Here is an 8,175-nt window from a genome sequence, read left to right as displayed (position 1 = left end):
GGCTGTCCTGGAACTCACTTTGTAGACCAGGCTGGCCTCGAACTCAGAAATCCGCCTGCCTCTGCCTCCCAAATGCTGGGATTAAAGGCGTGCACCGCCACCACCCAGCTCGACACCCTTTTAAATGGGCTCTCAAAATAAGAAGAAGAGACAGCAGAAAACTGGGGTGCTCAGCATGACTGTTAGCTGTGTCCATCTTGACATCTTGGTGGGAACATGGCCGTCTTAGGCCATAGGAGTTGTAAATATTACCAGAAAAAGAAAGCCAAGTCTTGTGCCAATGGACATCCACAGCAACTGGAGAGACTTATTTTCTTGCCCATGTGTGTGCACATCTGCCTGTGTGCCTGTTTGACTGCAGGTGCACATGGAGACCAACAGTTAACATGGGACCTCTTCCTCAGTTGCTCTCCACCTTAGTTTTTGAAACAGGGTCTCTCATTGAACCTGCAGTTCATGGATGGTAGGGCTAGCTGGCCAGCATGCCTTAGAAATCTGCCTAGCTCTGTCTCCATAGCTCTGGGACTACGGTTGTGCTCCCCTAACTGACAGTGAGATCTGAACTCAGATCCACTTGCATGGGAAGTACTTTACCAACTGAACCCCAGCATGGTGACTCATACAGTACTGCATCCTCAGTAGACAGGTATGTGATACATTTGTGTGTCAGCTTGCCTAGACATGGGGTATCCAGTGTAGATATTATTTCAAGGTAAATTAGTAGGAGTATTTATGGCTGAGATCAACATTTTACTCCCCTGAGACAGACTCTCAGTATGTAGCCCAGGCTGGCTTTGAACTCTTGATGTTTCTGCCTTGGTCTCCTGAGTGGTGGATATGTGGCATCACAACTGACAGAGTTGAATGCTCTGACTGAGCCATTCAGCCATATGCTTTCCCCTTCCTGATGTGAATGGACTTCCTTCAGTCCTGTGAGGGCCTGAATGGGTGAGAGAGAGTAGAAGAGCAATGTCTCCTTCTGTTGCCTGCCTATCTGTCCTAATTAGCTCTCTAGTGCTGTGAGAAAGACCCTGGCCAAAAACAACATAGGGAGGAAGGAGCTTATTTGGCTTCAATATCCTGATCAGAGTTGATCATAGAAGGACATCAGGACAGGAGTGCAAGGCAGGAACCAAGAGGCGTGAGCTGATGCAGAGACCACAGAGGGATGCTGCCAGCTTGTTTTCAGGCTCACTCATCCTGCTTCCTACCCAGGGGTGGCACCCCCACCACACCACATTGAGCTGGACCCTCCCATATCAATCATCAATCAAGAAAATGTACCACAGACTTGTCCACAGGGCAATCTGATGTCAGCATCTTCTCTGTTGAGGTTCCTTTTCTCCATATGATTTGTGTCAAGTTGGAAAAAAAAAAAAAAAAAAAAAAAACCTAACACAGTGCCTGAACTTAGTTCATCTCATCTCCAGCCTGCACAGTGCCTACCTGGTCCTCAGGCCTTCAGACTCAGACTGAACCCCATGGCTGACTTACCTGAACTGCCAGCTTACAAGCAGCAGGCTGAGGGGCCTCTCAGCTTCCCTACCTGTAGGACTCGGCTCCTCATACCCTCCCTACCCCTCTGCTGATTCTATTACTCTGAAGAATCTGACTAACAACCCCAGAAAACATCAAAAATTTACTTGAACTCTGGGTCAAAAACAAAAACAAAAACAAAACACCTTCCATGATAGGGCTGGGGAGATGGCTCAGTGGTTAAGAGCACTGACTGCCCTTCCGAAGGTCCTGAGTTCAAATCCCAGCAACTACATGGTGGCTCACAACCATCTGTAATGGGATCTAATGCCCTCTTCTGGTGTGTCTGTAGACAGCAACAATGTACTCAGTATATAAAATAAATAATTTTTTTTTTTTTTTTTTTTTGGTTTTTCAAGACAGGGTTTCTCTGTGTAGCCCTGGCTGTCCTGGAACTCACTTTGTAGACCAGGCCGGCCTCAAACTCAGAAATCCTCCTGCCTCTGCCTCCCAAGTGCTGGGATCAAAGGCGTGCGCCACCACCACCCGGCAAAATAAATCTTTTTTAAAAAAACCTTGCATGATAATGAATAACCAAGTGGGTTTGTTTGATGCTTGAATATATACTACTTTTATAACCCAGACATAACAAAAATAAGGAATGGGGGCTGGAGAGATGGCTCAGTGGTTAGCAGCACTGGTTACTCTTCCAGATGACCCAGGTTCAGTTCCCAACACTAACACAGTGGTCACAAACATAGGTGACTCCAGTTCCAGGCGATCCAGTCCCATGGGTATCAGTCATACACATGCTGCGCAGGTCATACATGGAGGCAAAACATTAATACACATACCATGAAATAAATAAATGTAAAAATATTTTAGAGCCGGGCGTGGTGGCGCACGCCTTTGATCCCAGCACTCGGGAGGCAGAGGCAGGTGGATTTCTGAGTTCGAGGCCAGCCTGGTCTACAAAGTGAGTTCCAGGACAGCCAGGACTACACAGAGAAACCCTGTCTCAAAAAACCTTAAAAAAATATTTTAATGAGGAATAATCTTTACCAATTGTACACGCATAGACAGTTACTATCTAAGATATAGAAAAAACTAAAAACCACCACCACCACCAGAAACAACAACAACAACAGCAACAACAACAGCGACAACAACAACAATAACCATAACAAAATACAACCAAACAACCAAACAAAATAAAAAACCCTCTGGACATCAGGAAACAAAATAACACAATTAAAAACTGGTTACAAGCCGGGCCTGGTGGCGCACGCCTTTGATCCCAGCACTCGGGAGGCAGAGGCAGGTGGATTTCTGAGTTCGAGGCCAGCCTGGTCTACAAAGTGAGTTCCAGGACAGCCAGGGCTATACAGAGAAACCCTGTCTCGAAAAAACAAAACAAAACAAAACAAAACAAAAAAAAACTGGTTACAAATCTAAACAGAATTCTCAAAAGATGAAACACAATTTGCCAAGAAACACATAAAGAAATGTTTAACATTCTTAGTCATTAGTGAAATGCAAACCAAAACTACTTTAAGATTTCATAGTACACCAGTCAGAACGGCCAAGATCAACAAAACAAATGTCGGCCCATGCTGGCAAGGATGTGGGGTAAGGGGGACACCTGACCTTTGCTGGTGGGAGTGCAAACTTGTACAGCCACAATGTAAATGATTGTGGTGGTGGAAGCTGGGAATAGCTCTACCTCAAAATCCAGCTACACCACTCCTGGGCACATACTCAGAGGACTCTGTATCCCGCTACAGAGGCACTTGCTCAACCATATTCATTGTGGCTCTGCTCATCATAGTCAGAACTTGCAAACCGCCTAAATATCTGTGAATGGATAAATGGGTAAGGAGAATATGGGACATTTACACAATGTAATACCATGAGAATCTCAGGTAAATGGATGGAGCTTGAAAAAAGTCATCCGGAGTAACCTAGATCAAAAACTACAAATATGCCGGGTGGTGGTGGCGCACGCCTTTGATCCCAGCACTTGGGAGGCAGAGGCAGGCGGATTTCTGAGTTCGAGGCCAGCCTGGTCTACAAACTGAGTTTCAGGACAGCCAGGGCTATACAGAGAAACCCTGTCTCAAAAAACCAAGATGGAACGCAGGGCTTTGTATAATCTAGGTAAACAGTGTATGTAAGGGATGCTCCCTGGGAAGGGGAAATAGAATAGATAGAGGTGGGGGAAGGGACACTGAAATGGGAGAATCAAACAAGAGGGGGAAGGACGAGGGGCACAAGGGAGGGTATATGGAGAGAGACAGTTAAAATTAAGGGCCATTCAAGGGGTCCTGTAGAAACCTAACACAGTAGAGGCTTCTTAAAATATATGCATATATGAAAGAAATCTAAATGGAATCACCAAGTAACGAGGGAGACAAAGCTGCAGCCAGACATCTCTTGCCTTCAACTGAAAGCCCCGGTCGCAGGAATGGGTTACATCTAATCATGTAATTGGACAAAGGGGCCCCATGAAACCCCCTAACAACACAGGCTACCACCAAGCCTATTAGTTTCTCCCCACACACTGACGAGGCCCTACTGCTGAAGGCCATAGCTGTCCAACTCACTAAGCACAGAGAAGTCGAGCTGCTGTCTACCCAGTGCCTTTGCCCCTGCTGACGATGTTCAAGCTACTGGACGATACTCTGAACACTGCAAAAGTAAGTGGCAACTCGGCTATATACCTTTGGTTTTATTTTATCATTTTTTTAATGCCTGCTTGTTTTTTTTTTTGTTTTTTTGTTTGTTTGTTTTGTTTTTTTGAGACAGGGTTTCTCTGTGTAGCCCTGGCTGTCCTGGAACTCACTCTGTAGACCAGGCTGGCCTCGAACTCAGAAATCTGCCTGCCTCTGCCTCCCAAGTGCTGGGATTAAAGGCGTGTGCCACCACGCCCGGTGCCTGCTTGTTTTTTTATGAGAGAGAGCAACAAAGGGTATGGATTTGGGTGAGTGGAGAGGTACAGAAGATCTGGAAGGAGTTAAGGGAGCAGAAATCTAGAAGGAGGAGTGTCCCGCACTATCGTCTCACCAGCAAGAACGCACGCGGACACCAGGATCCTTCTGCAGCACAGCATTTATTGCATCTTGAAGAGGAAGACCACGAGGCCCCCGACTCCCTATATAGTCCCCAAGGCTGCGTGTCCACGTCTAATTGGTTGCTTACTCATGATCTCACTGTTATGCCCCGGGGCGGGCAAAGACTTGGCGTGAAACCCATTTGCACCTGCGCACATTGGTTGTTTACCCAAAATACACGGGTGGTGGCCAGTGGTAGCCAGCGCCATCTTGTAATGGCGTTACGTGGCTTCCCACAGAGGAGGAGGAGGAGGAGGAGGAGGAGAGGCGGCAGCAGCAGCTTCTTGCAGAAAACTGGGTTTGATTCCCAGCATCTACATAGTGGCTCACATCCATCCATAACTGCAGTTCCAGGGGAGCTGATGCTCTTTTCTAAACTCCAAGGGCACCAGGCACACACAATGTAACACATATATGCAGACAGAACACTCATATACGTAAAATAAAATAAGTAAATTTGAAGGAGGAGGAGGAGGAGGAGGAGGAGGAGGAGGAGGAGGAGGAGGAAGGGCTGAGGCTCAGCTGATACACTGTTTACCTAGATTATACAAAGCCCTGGGTTCCATCTTCAGCATTGCACAAACTGGTGGAAGTGGTACATGTCTATAATCTCAGGTTGGGATTGGAGGCAAGGGGATAAGAAGTTTAATGTTATCCTCTGATACTTAGTGAGTTTGAAGCCATCCTGGCCTACATGAGACTTTGCCTCACAGTAACAAAACAACCTCTGGTTTTCTGTCCTCTTTATCCCCCCGCCTCTCCCCGGCCCCATTCCACATCCCTGTCCCCACAGAATTCCTAAGATACTGCTGTTCCCATAAATATATTTAAACAACATGTATTTTAGTGACTTAGTACAGTTTTTTAAAAAAATGTTCCTCCATGCTGACACCTGCATCACTGTTGAATTTCTTTCTACACTTGTATGCATATTCCACATCTTGCTGATCTAGTCATTAGATGATGGACATTTGAGGCGTTATGCCTTTTCCTCTTGGGATAATGCTGCTTTGAGTACTCCTGTGTAAATCTGGCATAAACAGATGTTTCCATTTCATTTAGGTAAATACTCGTATTCAGAATTACCGGGTCTGTTGGAGCTGTGTGTTTAACTTTCTCTAATCCTTACAATCAAAACTTGGAATTATATAGGTTTTGTTTGGTTTCTGCTTTGTTTTGGGATAGGGTCTCATAGCCCTGTCTAGCCTAGACACATGAACTCACAGAGATCTGCCTGTCTGCCTTACTTCCTAAGCTCTGGGATTAAAGGTGTGTGTCACCATGGCCACCTTGCCTTTTTTTTTTTTTTTTTTTTTTTAAATGACCGCCCCATATTGCCCCATTCCCACCTCTTGGAGACAGTCTCAAAGCTCTGGACACCCTGGGATTCTCTTATGCTCAGTACACAGTGTAGAGATGATTTGACAAGAGCCAACATTCATTTCTTAAGTTTTTTTTTTAATGTATGTGTATGTTTTTCCCCATGGGCTTGACTGTGCATGCATGTGTTGGTGCCCAAAGAGGCCAAAGGAGGGATTGGATCCCCTAGAACTGGAGTTACAAGTGGTTATGAGCTGCCATGTGGGTGCTGGGAACTGAACTCTCATCCTCTGAAGAGCAACAAGGGAACTTCCTGACCTGATAGAGGGCATCCATTAAAAAGTCCACAGCTGCCGGGCGATGGTGGCGCACGCCTTTTGATCCCAGCACTCAGAAGACAGAGTGAGGCAGATCTCTGAAATCAAACCTGATTTACAGAGTGAGTTCCAGGAGAGCCAGGGCTACACAGGCAAGCCCTGTCTCAAAAACAAACAACTCTATAGCTGAACTGTATGCAACGGCAAAAGGCTGAAAACTTTGGTCCCAGATCAGAACATACCAAGGAGGCGTGGTCTTACCATGGACACTCAACATCCGCCCAACTTAGTCTATCAGTCTAACAGGCACAGGAAAACCAAAAACATTAGGCATCCAGCTTATAAGAGGAATAAAACCATCAAAAATAGCATGATAACTATCTGTTTGTCTATCTTCTATCAATTGATTTATCTATCATCTGTCTGTCTGTCTTGTATACGTGTATCTCTATCTCTCTATCTCTACCTCACCTCTCTATCTCTCTCTCTCTCTATCTCTCTCCATCTCTGTCTCTGTACCTATGTCTATCTCATCTCTCTCTATCTATCTATCTTTATTTCTATCTCTAACTCTGTCTCTACCTCGATAAATTTATGGGTGACCCCAAGTGAAAGAAACTGGAGTTGAAAGGTGAGTTTAGTATTGTTTTAGGATCTAAGACCTGTATTTCCTCACACTAGAGACAATCAGACATTTTAAAAATTAAGAAATACCATATGCAATGGTTAGAATGAAAACAGCTTTCATATATTTGAGGATTTGTTTCCTAGTTGGAGGATCATTTAAGAAGAATTAGGAGGTGTGGCCTTGTTGGAGGAGGTGTGTCAACAAGGGTGAGCTTTGAGGTTTCAAAAGTGCATTCCAGGCTCAGTCATCTCCCTCTGCCTCCTCCCTGCAGACTAGATATGAGCACTCCGCTACTGCTCCAGCACTGTGCCTGTCTGCCTGCTGCCGTGCTCCCTGCCATGATGGTCATGGGATCACCCTCTAAACCTGCAAGCAAGCCCTCAGGTAAATGCTTTACACGCTGCCTTGGTCATGGTGTCTCTTCACAGCAATAGTACAGTAACTAAGACTGTTACTTGGAAAACTTAAGTAAGGGTAAATCTACAAAAAAAAAAAAAAATGTTGTCAGTTCCTTTTATGCCGAAACCAAGAAAACACTGCTGAGATTCAAGTGTATTGTCATGAATGGAAAGCATACTTTATTAAGATACCCATGCCCACCTACATCAATCTATTAACTCTGCAATGCCCGTTACAATCCCAGCTGCTGCTGGTGGCCTCTGCCTCCTGCTCCTCCTGCTCCTCCTCCCTTTCCTCCCCTTGCTCCCCCTGCTCCTCCTCCCTTTCCTCCTCCTCATTCTTCTCCTCCCTTTCCTTCTCCTCCTGCTCCTCCTATTCATCCTCCTTTTTGATTTGCCTTTTGAGGCAGGCTATGTATCTCTGGCTCATCTGTAACTCACTATGTAGACCAGGCTGGCCTCAAACCCACAGAGCTCTGCCCACTCTGCCTCCCCAGTTCTGGGGTTACAGGTGTGTTTCACAATTAGCTTCTTTTCTTCTTTTCAATTAAAAAGTTGAGTACATAAATAAAAGTGGGAATAACCCAGACATCGATGAAGAGATGGATGGATGGGTAAATTAATGTGGTATTAACATACAAGGAATTAAATATTATTTAACATTAAATATTACTTAATCTTCAAAAGAATGGTAGTTCTGACAGCATGTATGTGTAATAAACTTGAAGATTTTATTGCAAAGTGAAATAAGTTAGCTATAAGGAGACAAACATTTTAAGAGCTTCTACTTATATGAGGGAACAAAATGGTGATTTCCAGGATTATCTTGGAGGAGGTGAAACAGTTCTTTCATGGGAAGAGAATTTCCTGGAATAAAAGGAAGTTCTAAAGTAGATGTTGTCTATGCTTGTATGTCAGTGTGAATG

The sequence above is a fragment of the Mus pahari genome, chromosome 1, assembly GCF_900095145.1.
Source record: "Mus pahari chromosome 1, PAHARI_EIJ_v1.1, whole genome shotgun sequence".
In the NCBI taxonomy this organism is placed as follows: domain Eukaryota; kingdom Metazoa; phylum Chordata; class Mammalia; order Rodentia; family Muridae; genus Mus; species Mus pahari.
This window is presented reverse-complemented; position numbering follows the sequence as displayed.